Genomic DNA, 13585 nt, shown 5'->3' with positions numbered 1-13585 from the left:
GGGTAGAGATTCTCTTGGAATTGCAAATACGCGGCGTTTTCCTCGAATTGAACGTAGGCCCACATCTCCTGGCCTGGGTATCGGGTTGGTACACGAGTCGTGACATTGGAATCGCGGCGACGACGCGGTCGCAATAGTACACGTCTCGAATTAAATCGACTCAGATTTACAGGATACGACTTATGGTTGTGCGCAAATGATCAGGGTCAAATATTGCATATCAGACCCCAGTAATTGCCTGATTTTACGTACATGATAAGGTTTAATGCCATATTTTAATTGTATTTTTGTTACAGGATGAAGTGAGGAGCGTTAATTGAAAATTGATGTTAAAGGCTGGATTTCATGATCCAAAGTCTCCAGGGCACAGGATGGACTCCAGAGAACCAATAATGAAGATTTTACATGCCTGGGATCTGAGGAAAGCAAGCCAAAGGGGCCCGAAAAGGGTCCAAAATGCAAGATCACATGGTTCCCGCTATCCGATCAGTTCGAAACTTAATACATGGGATGAGGGCCGTAAATTAACCGTACATATTAAATTTCAGCCATTAAAGATCTCGGGAAGTGAGCCAACTGACAAATCAGCCCGTTAATCTCCAATTTGGGGCCCACCTGATATTTGGAACTGCTTCAAACTTGGTGTTGACGGTTGAAATTATATGACAAAGAAGATGGACGGATTGGATTTCTCGAAATCATCACAGTGGACCCCACATTGAGTGACATGTGCATGGTGCACATGTGCACTGACCGAGCACCGAACGGGCTTGCGTCGGGTCAGCAGCGCTGACCCGACTACGTCTTTGAAAAGGAAACCTCCGTTTCCAGCGTCCGCGGCAGCCGACCGTTGTCGTCGGTTGTGGGGCCCACCTATTGTCCAAATGGACAATCCAAACCGTCCATCCGTTTCCTGAGGTCGATATCGTCATCGCCTAGATGTCCGTTTGGTTCCATACATATGTACGGACGTTGATCGCTGAAAAAACGTAAAATGGACGGTGAGTTCAAAACTCCGTGGGTTGCACCGAATCCACCCCAAAACTAGTCAATTCCTACTGATTTTTCGAGCTGAAACCAATGGACGACGTGGATTCCTGTGAAAAGTCCAGGAATGGGCCCCACCATCATCGCAGCGTCGGTTTGGCGTCCGCGTAGCGTCTTCCGCTGGCCGTTTTTGCGAAGGTTTGTGGGCCCCGTACGTCACGCGTACGGCCGATCTGACCCGTCCATCGTGTAGAGGGCTTCGAGAGCTTCAAAACCATGTTGATATTCTTCGCCCATGCGTACACACGTGTGCGGTACAGAGGCCACAAACAGGCCGTCTTGTGACGTTCAAAACTGTTTTTTTTTAGATTTCTTCTGTGGGCCGCGCTAATGGACCTTCAAAACTACCCATTCTTGACTGAAATTTCGTCCTGAATCCAATGGACGGGGTAGATTTTCCAGAAAATGCCTCTGTGGGGCCCACCGATCACGGCTGCAAAAATTTGTACTCCGAGTCCTTCTACGACTCTGCCACCGACCTCAGCCATCCAGCAGCTATAAAATGGGAGTTTTGGACGTGGGAAAGGCATTCAGAACCATTCAGAACCAGGGGATTCCAGATCTGGAGCAAGGAAGAGAAGAAAGAGAAGAAAGAGAAGAAAGAAGAGAGAGATCGATTGGTTTGGTGTTTAATTTTTATGAATTTTATTTAATATTTTTCATGGATTTTATGGGTCACTAATCTCTCAGCTAGGGCTGAGATGAAGCCCCTAATTTGATTATCTCTTGTATTGGTTGATTTACTTTGAATTTCAATTAATTTATTTCTTTCTTTAAGTGGGCTTTATGGGTTTAAATTCTATACTTCTCCATCTATGAACTTGACCAAAGTATATATATGGATGTTGTTTGGATGCTTATTATAGGTGCTTGTGTCTGATCAGGAACAGGTTTCCTATAGAGGAAGAAACAGGATGCTTTAATGAATTGTACATCCCTTATGCCCGACCAAGGATATGGGATATGTCATTCATGGCATTGCTTAAAGGAATTAGACAGTCTGTATGCCCGATTAAGGACACAGATTGTGCTTTCTCTATTTAAGTGGTATCAATCTAGATCAAGGTGAATCAACAGACAAAACAAGGGTTAGGATAATTAGGGGTGGATTCGAAAGTCCTAGTGCTCTCTCTCTGATTGAATTTTCTTCCCTGTTCTTAATTAATTATTTTTCATAAAATTGTGCTTAGTAATTCATTCCATTATTTGTTGGATTAGTCAAGGAGAATCATAGATTTGAATTGTGACGACCGATCTCGTAATACGTACCGTATCTACATCTGATTCGTATACTTGCGAGTTTAAAAATCATTTAAATCATGTTGGTTTAAATAAAACATCAAGTTTTTGGCGCCGTTGCCGGGGACTGTTTCGGTCCAATTGGATTTAGGATTCTCTCTTATCATAATTCATAGTCTTAGGTTTTTTGACTAACTTTAGGTTAAAATTTTTTTTTAGAAACTAACCTATTTCCTGTTTTGTAGGGACCTGACATAAACTACTACTTTGGTAATCTCTTTCCAATTTTTCTATTTTTTTTCTAATTTCTATTTTTAGAATTAAGGTTATATTTTTTCAGAAAGTTTCTATTTCCAGGCTATTTTATTTATTTTTAGAAATTTTCCCTTTTTAGAAACTAACTTAGCTTTTATTTTCTAAGATTACAAACTTTTTTTTTTTTTTTTTTAGAAATTAACCGTTGCTTAGGATTTTTTCTAGCATTATTTTAGTAAATTTAATTTATTTTTGTTTTCTTTTTGTTTATAGGAATTAAGGAAGGAAGCTGCTAAATAACATTGTCTTCAAAAGGAGGAGCTCTTCTTCAGACATCAATCATCTCCTTTTCTGGGTTCTTTCTTCCCATTCTCATTTACATAATTTTAACTTGTTTTAGAATCTCACAGTTTATGCTAGGACGTAGATCTCTGGATTTAGAACTAGAACCGTTTGATCCTGAGATTGAAAGAACAATTCGTGAAAGATTGAGAAATAATTCTGTTGAAATGGCGAATGAGACTGAAGTTAAAGCTCTCAAAGATTATTCAGCTCCTGTCCAATTTAATGCGCCTTCATGCATAGTGTTGCCAACCACTACGGCAGCACACTTTGAACTTAAACCTGGAGTCATACAATTGTTGCCATCCTTTTATGGATTGGACAAAGAGGACCCATATCATCATGTGAAAGAATTCTTAAACATTTGCTCCACCTTTAAGTTCCAAAACTTCTCAGACGATTCGATCCGCCTACGCTTGTTTCCTTTTTCTTTGAAGGATAAGGCGAAAGCATGGTTGAATTCTCTAGAAGTTGGATCTATCACTACATGGGACCAACTGTCCTAAGAAGTTCTTAAACAAGTTCTTCCCCGTTCACAAAACCAATGCCCTCCGTAGAGAAATCACTAACTTCACACAAAAAGAGGGCGAGCACTTTCATGAATGTTGGGAAAGATGGAAGGACTTGCTTCTTAAATGTCCTCACCATGGTTTTGAGAAGTGGCAACAAGTTCAATACTTCTATGACGGCCTGACACCACATAACCGTCGCATGGTTGATGCCACCAGTGGAGGGTCATTCATGACCAAAAGTGATGTCGAAGCGTGGAACTTCTTTGAAACTTTGTGCGAAAATTCCCAGCAATGGGATTATTCAAATAGAGGTGATAGAAGTCCCCAACAACAAAAGAGAGGTGGTATATATGAGATAGGAGTCATACCAGAGCTAAGTGCCAAGCTTGATAACCTGACAAAGAAAGTTGATGCTCTGGTATTGAATAATGGACCACCACAAACAGCTCAAGTCGAGGCATATGCCACATGTTCCAGTCCTGCCCATCCTATGCAGTCTTGTCCATCTGGTGCATTCCCAGAACTTCTCTCTGAACAAGTTCATGCTATGAACACTTTTCAAAAATCTGGGAATGATCCTTACTCGAACACATACAACCCAGGGTGGGCTAGACATCCAAATTTCTCTTGGGCAAAAGGACCACAACAAGGAGGACCATCTGGAAATCCTCCCATGCAACCGCACCTCCAAGTTGGCAGTCAACAACCTCAACAATTTTCACAATATCAACAACTGCCTACACAATCAAGGAAACCATCTCTTGAGGATACACTCCATCTTTTCATGCAGAGTTCTCTCCAATTCCAAAAAGACACCCAACAAACCTTACTGGCCAACCAGCAAAGCTTACATGCAAATGCACAATCCATTACCAAGCTGGAAGTACAAATGGGTCAACTAGCTGCCACATTGAGTGAGAGAGAGAAGAGCAAGTTCCCTAGCCAACCTGAGGCTAATCCAAAGGGACAGTATGAGATTGGCTCTAATTCCAACCAAGGGCAATATCATGAATAGGCCAAATCGATCACTACCCTTAGGACAGGCAAGCAGATTGATAACAGAATAGAAATGCCTGGGGATGAATCAAATTCTAAAACAGAAGATCAAGATGAAGCAGAGAGCCATACCAATGCATCCAAAGTCCAAAAACTCTCTGACTCTCCAAGAGCCACGAATGTGCCACCTCATGTGCCCAAAGCACCCTTTCCTCAACGTCTGGCACCAATAAAGAAAAGAAATAACTTTGATGAAATCTTGGATGTGTTTCAAAAAGTGCAAGTCAACATCCCGTTGCTTGACGCTATCAAGCAAGTCCCTGCTTACGCTAAGTTTCTTAAAGATTTATTCACTCAAAAGAGTAAGCAGAATGTTCATAAGATAGTCTTCCTTGCAGAGCAGCTCAGCTCCATGATTCAACATAACAACCCTCCTAAATTTAGGGATCCAGGAGCTCCCACCATTTCTTGCGGCATAGGAGATCATAAGATCGGGAAGGCATTACTTGATTTAGGGGCGAGTGTCAATTTGTTACCATATTCGGTCTATGAGCTAGGACTTGGTGAGTTGAAACCGACTAAGGTAACATTACAACTAGCCGATAGATCTGTCAAGGTGCCCGGGGTGTTATTGAAGATGTGTTAATCCAGGTTGATAAATTTTATTTTCCAGTGGATTTCATAGTTATAGATACTCGCCTGTCCAGAATCTTCTTATTCAGATCCTTGTGATTTTGGTTCGTTCATTTTTGGCCACATCTAATGCTATTATCAATTGCAGGAATGGAGTTATGAAATTGTCCTTTGGTAACATGAATATTAAACTCAATGTTTTTAATGCAGAACAACAACCCTCCGATTTGGATGACATATTTGAAGTGGACATGATCGAGAGCCTTGTGCCGGACTCCTTCCGTACATCTTTTGAAGATCCTCTTGAGACCTGCTTAGCACAATCGGGCATGGATTTTGACATTGATAGTCCCATCCATGAAGTCAATGCATTGCTCGACTTTACTCCTATATTGGAGACTGAAAAATGGAGAGCGAAAGTGGAACCTCTTCATCCCTCTGAGACTCTTCCTGACAGCACAGCTTGTAACTCTGAGAAGACAAAGGCGAGCAGGCTGCTTAATGTTCTTAGAGCATATAAGGCAGCAATTGAACGGAAGATAATGGAAATACAGGGAGTATGCCCCACGATATGTATGGATCATGCTGTGGAAATGTCGCGTGAAATGCAAAGGAAGCGTGATCCTAACATGGAAGAAGTCGTTCGAGCAGAAGTCCTTAAATTATTTGACGACAGTGTCAGTTACCTCATTTCAGATGGCACAGTTCATGAGAACTCACATCACTTGTCTGGGATTGGTTAATCAAGATGTTGAGGTAATTTCTTTGGCGGACCCTGGTTATAAAGATTATTTCATTCATGGTCCGTTCTTGTCTGGCTGAAGACGTTAAACTTAGCGCTCATGGGAGGCAACCCAGCCTTTTGCTTTATTGTATTGCTTGTTATTTCATTCATTTTCATTATTTTCTTAGTTAGTTACTTCAATGTTTGTGGGTAACATTACTGCAAACCCTCACGAGACTACAACTCGTCCACTAGGGGTAACCTAGGGGTTTAAAGGCTTGTTGCATGCGCTAAATGCAATCGAGAGCACCTGCGAAAGTGGTATAGGTAGGATCTTCTTTTGTTTTTCTTTTTGTTATTTTTTCTTCTGTTGATTTCTCTCTTGCGCTAACTCATTTTTCCGTTGAAATTCTTCGCAAACTTTGAGAAAGCTTCTTGATTCTCCGTCCAGGTACTATCTTTCCCTCATTCCTCTTTTATTATTCGTTGTCCCATGTGCATCGCATGATTATTTCTTTTACATTGAGGAGAATGTAGATTTTAGGTTAGGGGTGGAAGATTAGGTTACCTAATCAGTATTTTCTTGGTTTTGAGCAAAATTTTTGAAAATTTTAAAATTTTTTCTGAAATTTCTATTGAACTCAAAGTGATTTTGAAGGATAGTTGTGATTTTACCATTATAAGATACATGATGTTGGTAACTAATGACTCTTGGATTCGGCCATCTGCTTGATTTCACAGTCCATTTTGAATTGTTAATCCATGATTAGAGGTTGTAAACATTGATTGAGTCATGATTTCACATATCACATCTCGCTTACACATTAAGTTTTCGGTTCGATAACTGAATGATTAACTTGGTAAAAAGAAGAATTAAAAGGCTAAGTCACATAATCTTCACCATAGGTTTGCTCCCTATAGGTGTAGATTTGATTCTCCATAGTTGACTTAAAAAAAAAAATTAAAAAAAAAAAATGAGGCGACGAGTTTTCGCCATAGGTTTGCTCCCTATAGGTATAAATTTGATTCCCCTCATTTGCGTTACTGCTCAAAAAGAAAATCAAAGGCTGGTAAAATGAAAAGTTAATCTGTGAGATAAGTGTTGGTTTCAAGCTTGGTTGTCACGAATTACCAATGATATCATGAGATTGAAAATTGGATCTCTTAATGTTTGTAAGTCGAGATTACACTTTACATTCATGGAGCTCGATGTTCAGAATTGTTCCAATTAATGGATTAATAGTTTGAAATTAATTATGAAATCTGTTGAGAGCTTGATTTCAGGAGAAAATTCTACTTACCATTCATGAATCTTAGAATTTTCACATCTCAGCTATCTGTTCACAAGTCACTTGAGTTTACAGGAATCGTCTTTTATTTCTAAAATTATTTTTTGCATGTTTTGCTCGGGACTAGCAAAATGCTGGTTGGGGGTTGTGATCAGGGTCAAATATTGCATATCAGACCCCAGTAATTGCCTGATTTTACGTACATGATAAGGTTTAATGCCATATTTTAATTGTATTTTTGTTACAGGATGAAGTGAGGAGCGTTAATTGAAAATTGATGTTAAAGGCTGGATTTCATGATCCAAAGTCTCCAGGGCACAGGATGGACTCCAGAGAACCAATAATGAAGATTTTACATGCCTGGGATCTGAGGAAAGCAAGCCAAAGAGGCCCGAAAACGGTCCAGAATGCAAGATCACATGGTTCCCGCTATCCGATCAGTTCGAAACTTAATACATGGGATGAGGGCCGTAAATTAACCGTACATATTAAATTTCAGCCATTAAAGATCTCGGAAAGTGAGCCAACTGACAAATCAGCCCGTTAATCTCCAATTTGGGGCCCACCTGATATTTGGAACTACTTCAAACTTGGTGTTGACGGTTGAAATTATATGACAAAGAAGATGGACGGATTGGATTTCTCGAAATCATCACAGTGGACCCCACATTGAGTGACATGTGCATGGTGCACATGTGCACTGACCGAGCACCGAACGGGCTTGCGTCGGGTCAGCAGCGCTGACCCGACTACGTCTTTGAAAAGGAAACCTCCGTTTCCAGCGTCCGCGGCAGCCGACCGTTGTCGTCGGTTGTGGGGCCCACCTATTGTCCAAATGGACAATCCAAACCGTCCATCCGCTTCCTGAGGTCGATATCGTCATCGCCTAGATGTCCGTTTGGTTCCATACATATGTACGGACGTTGATCGCTGAAAAAACGTAAAATGGACGGTGAGTTCAAAACTCCGTGGGTTGCACCGAATCCACCCCAAAACTAGTCAATTCCTACTGATTTTTCGAGCTGAAACCAATGGACGACGTGGATTCCTGTGAAAAGTCCAGGAATGGGCCCCACCATCATCGCAGCGTCGGTTTGGCGTCCGCGTAGCGTCGTCCGCTGGCCGTTTTTGCGAAGGTTTGTGGGCCCCGTACGTCACGCGTACGGCCGATCTGACCCGTCCATCGTGTAGAGGGCTTCGAGAGCTTCAAAACCATGTTGATATTCTTCGCCCATGCGTACACACGTGTGCGGTACAGAGGCCACAAACATAGACTGCCCCGGGACGTTCAAAACTGAGTTTTTTGAGATTTCTTCCGTGGGCCGCGCTAATGGACCTTCAAAACCATCCATCTTTGATGAAATTTCGTCCCGAATCCAATGGACGGGGTAGATTTTCCAGAAAATGCCTCTGTGGGGCCCACCGATCACGGCTGCAAAAATTTGTACTCCGAGTCCTTCTACGACTCTGCCACCGACCTCAGCCATCCAGCAGCTATAAAATGGGAGTTTTGGACGTGGGAAAGGCATTCAGAACCATTCAGAACCAGGGGATTCCAGATCTGAAAGAGAAGAAAGAGAAGAAAGAGAAGAAAGAAGAGAGAGATCGATTGGTTTGGTGTTTAATTTTTATGAATTTTATTTAATATTTTTCATGGATTTTATGGGTCACTAATCTCTCAGCTAGGGCTGAGATGAAGCCCCTAATTTGATTATCTCTTGTATTGGTTGATTTACTTTGAATTTCAATTAATTTATTTCTTTCTTTAAGTGGGCTTTATGGGTTTAAATTCTATACTTCTCCATCTATGAACTTGACCAAAGTATATATATGGATGTTGTTTGGATGCTTATTATAGGTGCTTGTGTCTGATCAGGAACAGGTTTCCTATAGAGGAAGAAACAGGATGCTTTAATGAATTGTACATCCCTTATGCCCGACCAAGGATATGGGATATGTCATTCATGGCATTGCTTAAAGGAATTAGACAGTCTGTATGCCCGATTAAGGACACAGATTGTGCTTTCTCTATTTAAGTGGTATCAATCTAGATCAAGGTGAATCAACAGACAAAACAAGGGTTAGGATAATTAGGGGTGGATTCGAAAGTCCTAGTGCTCTCTCTCTGATTGAATTTTCTTCCCTGTTCTTAATTAATTATTTTTCATAAAATTGTGCTTAGTAATTCATTCCATTATTTGTTGGATTAGTCAAGGAGAATCATAGATTTGAATTGTGACGACCAGTCCTCGTGGGAACGATCTCGTAATACGTACCGTATCTACATCTGATTCGTATACTTGCGAGTTTAAAAATCATTTAAATCATGTTGGTTTAAATAAAACATCAAGTAAAAGAATTTACACGTCTCGAATCGTGACATTGGAATCGCGGCGACGACGCGGTCGCAATAGTACACGTCTCGAATTAAATCGACTCAGATTTACAGGATACGACTTATGGTTGTGCGCAAACATCAATCATAGGTCGTGGGTTGCGGAATTTGTCGGGAAGGATCGCGGGATTCGACGGAACAGTATGGACTAGGATACAGGTCTTACATACCTCCTCTTCTGCCTCCTAGATATTTTTATGGAAATCTCCAATGACCTCTTTGTTCCAGATCTTTTACTTCGTCTTGAGGATTTTCAACTTAATGTGGAATTTGTACATGGGAGTGGCTGTAACTTCATTGTTCCAACAGTCAGAAACTATTTTGATGAAGTCCTCGTGGACAGTCCACATGCGCTGAAACTTAAATGGGCAGGGGAAAGTCGCAGGGATAGCATGACATGTAAGGAGAAGGGGAGAGTGGTCAGAGTGAGATCTGGAGAGATGTTCTAACTTGAAAGCAGGATAAACTTGGAGTCACTCTGCGTTGATGAATAATCTGTCTAGCCTAGCCCAACGACGACTTCTACCAACTTGATTGTTGCACCAAGTAAACTGAGAGCTCGTATATCCCAAGTTAATCATGTCGGTATCATTGACCATGTTCTAAAAGTCATTCATTGCTCCGGTCATTTGGGGTAGCCCTCCAAGCCTATCATTAGGGGATAGGGTGGTTTGAAATCCCCACCATTCAACCAGGGACCTTGGGTGGATGCATGGACAGCTCGCAACTTGTCCCATAGGGACTTTCTCAGGTCTCTTGAGCAGCTAGCGTAGACAGTAGAAATGGTGATGGGCTGAGGAAAGGCTGCTGAGGAAAGCCGGATGGTGATGCATTGGGAGAAGGTCCTCACTAGCTAGAGATGGATGAAGTCAGTGGTCAAAATCCAAATTTTGTTGCCTGCCGTGTCCTTAGATGTTTGATTAGTAAAACCCAGCTTGGCAACCAGAATCGCTTTCTTAGAATCTCCAATCATAGGCTCCTGAAGAAGAAGAATATTCGTCCTATGTTTCCTGACTAGCCTTTTTAGGTAGCGGGAAGTTGGGGCATTACCTACCCCTCTCACATTCTAGGAGATTATACTAATCAACAGTAAACCACCCTCTATTCTTAGCCCATTTTTGGTTACCCTTTAGTCTTTGGCTCTTTCTTTTAATCAAACTGAGTTTCTTCTTGAGTTTGCTAGCTGTTTTTCCTCTTTTTTTTTACCATGGAGAAGCTCCTCTGCCTCATTGTTAAATCCTAATAATGAAGAATTTCTAGAGTTCGAATCACCTTGGATGTCCACCCACAATTCTAGTTCACTTGTTGACTTAGCTTGAGGGTGGTTCTGCGTAAACGGATTCTGTTGGGCTTCACATTCCTTAGAGAGATTCCTAGATCCTCACCTTCAACTTAGGACGTAGCCTGTTCTTCAGCCAAACCGCAACTCAGGGGGTCATGTTCTTAAGGGAAAGTGAGATTCTGATAACTCCCTGGGACTGCTGCTGATGCCTGTAATCTGCTAATGTCCAGTGTTTGGCTGTTCTGCGTCACCTCTGATTCCTTAAAGAGCCCTTTTATACCTGACAACCACTTCTCCCAGGCTTCCATTACGTCTAGGGTCGGGTGGGGCTAATGGGTAGGAGTGTGTAGCTGAGTTAATGGGTAGTTAAGGGGGTGGGCTGTATTCAGATCTGGACAGATTAGTTGGGAAGGGGTGAAAAAAGAGGGTCGACTGAGTGAACCAACCCTATATGAGTCCCACAAATTATGTCGGCCATATATCTTGATAGCCATACAGCACTCACCATCCAAGGGCGAGTGTGGCATATTTAGCCAACCGACCCTTTTAGTTTGAAATTTCTCTAAGATGAAGGTTTATAAATATAAGTGTAGAGTTTTAGTTTGAAACACCTCTCTCTCTCTCTCTCTCTCTCTCTCTCTCTCTCTCTCTCTCTCTCTCTCACCCTAGAGAAAAATCCTAGTCTAGCAAATGTAAAGATTCCATAATGTATGTATTGTTGTCTTTCCTCATGGTTAGTAATGAACATTTTGGTGGACTTTTCTTCGTCTTCGCGTGTGTTTTTGTAGTGTGTGTGTGTGTGTGTGTGTGTGTGTGTGTCTATGTGTGTGTGTGTGTGTGTGTGTGTGTGTGTGTGTGTGTGTGTCTGTCTATGTGTGTGTGTAAAGATAATCGTGGTTACACATTCGAGGTATTTTTGTTTCTGAAATTTTTTAAATTGTCATAATTTTACATTTCCACTTTCAAATGTAAACATTTTTTCTCTCATTAGAATGAAAAAAAAAAAAAAAAAAAAAAGAAAGAAAGAAAGAAAGAAAGAAAAGATCATAAAGATAAAAATGTTTATAAAAAGAAAAAAGAAAAGAAAAATGGACTTGCTTTCCTATCCAAAAACCCAAGTTCTCTTAATCTAGTTATAAATTAGGTTTAATAATTGGAGCATCTGTCATATGTTTGTTGCTTTTGATTGAATGTATTCCTTTAAATTTTTCTTTAACCGAGTCATGTTTCACTTAGGAAATTAACTCTAATCACCAATATGGATCATTCGCCATTTGCAACACTTTTGATTTTTTTTTTCTTCTAAGAATTGCTTTGATTGGATCATCCTAACCATCCAATTGATTGTTAGGAAAATTTGTAGTCCATATTTATTGTAGGAAATTGATCTAATCATCAAGTTGGACAGTCCACTAGGCCATTTTAATTTTTCTTTTTTTTTTCTTTTTTTTTATGTGCTTATGAAAAATATTTTGACCAAGTATTTTAACCATTCAGTTAATAGTTATTAACAATGAATGGTCCATATCAATTGTAAATAAAAGGGTTAAATCATCAGTCTAGATCATTTTTTCATGTGTGCCTCGTCATAAGTTATGTGCCTCATCATGGGTTGTGCCTCTAAATTCTCAAGAATCACTTGAACATAATGTTGGAAATCTGGCCCTGCAGAAGAACCTCAATCTAGATTGAAACAAACAAGAAAAATTGAAAATCCAAGAAAACACACAAAAAACACATGATTTTTATGTAGAAAACCCTTGTGGAAAAATAAAAAAAAAAACCACGGCACAAAGCAATTATCAATCTACTATTCAAAGAAGATTACAGGGATGAAAAGAGCTTACAGTCAAAAACCTCTCTCTCTCTCTCTCTCTCTCTCTCTCTCTCTCTCTCTCTCTCTCTTGGAGGCTCTCAAAAAACAACAAAAATCGTATCTCAATCTTAACCACAACATAACTAACCCTAAAGACCACCCTTTCATGAGAAAATTGTCAAAAATAGCCCTCTAAGGGTCCACTAATATTGGGTCCTTGTTAACATGTGAAATATGGGTCATATGGGCTCAAAAAAGTAAATAGATTGTGATTTTAGTGTCACAATTTTAACAATATCCACCTTGATACCACAATCACTTCCTTGCATTGCCAATCTTCTTTTAAGCATCACCATCATTGCTTCATGCACACTCCTTCTCTATTCCTTTCTTGCTAAGCCTAGAAAAGTCGAGCAAAATTTGAACTTTTCTGAAGGAACAACTTTCGTAAGAATATCCGATGGGTTCTCACTGGTGTGTGAATCTTCTTAAGAGTAACATCTCCTTCTTCTAAAATATGTCGGATAAAGTGATGATGAACATCAATATTCTTAGTCCGAGAGTGATATATGTTCTTCACCAAATTAATCGCTCTCTCATTATCACAATGCACATGCACGACTTTCTACTAAGTCCTTAACTCATACATAATCCATTTTAACCAAACAACTTCCTTAAATGTATCCATAATTGTCGTATATTCAGCTTCAATAGTGGAAAGTGAAACCACATATTGAAGCTTAAACATCCAACTGATAACTCCACCCACTAGTGTAAACGAGTAACCAGAAGTAGACCTTCTATTATCCGCATTGCCTGCATAATCCGAATCAACATAGACTATGAGTCTCTCCTTTGAATCTCCGAAACATAAGACATAGTCCATCGTATCTTGTATATAACGAAGTAACCATTTTATCGCTTCCTAATATTACATGCCTGGGTTTACATGTATCTGCTCACAACACTAACTGTATGTAAAATATCTAGTGTCGTACAGACCATGGAATATATAAGACTTCTAACTACGCTCAAATATGGTGCACGAGACATAT

General features: G+C 40.3%; 2 non-coding genes across 2 annotated transcripts; both read right to left on the bottom strand.

Moving 5' to 3' along the window:
- Window positions 1–3429: 3429 nt before the first annotated feature.
- Window positions 3430–3536, bottom strand: LOC131252241 (small nucleolar RNA R71). The gene has a single exon (XR_009174276.1). It is a non-coding gene; the product is annotated as a small nucleolar RNA R71 (small nucleolar RNA).
- A 7595-nt stretch (window positions 3537–11131) lies between these two features.
- Window positions 11132–11263, bottom strand: LOC131252447 (U11 spliceosomal RNA). The gene has a single exon (XR_009174467.1). It is a non-coding gene; the product is annotated as a U11 spliceosomal RNA (small nuclear RNA).
- Between the last annotated feature and the right edge of the window lie 2322 nt (window positions 11264–13585).

This window comes from Magnolia sinica, chromosome 7, assembly GCF_029962835.1.
Source record: "Magnolia sinica isolate HGM2019 chromosome 7, MsV1, whole genome shotgun sequence".
Classification (NCBI taxonomy): Eukaryota; Viridiplantae; Streptophyta; class Magnoliopsida; order Magnoliales; family Magnoliaceae; genus Magnolia; species Magnolia sinica.
This window is presented reverse-complemented; position numbering and strand designations above follow the sequence as displayed.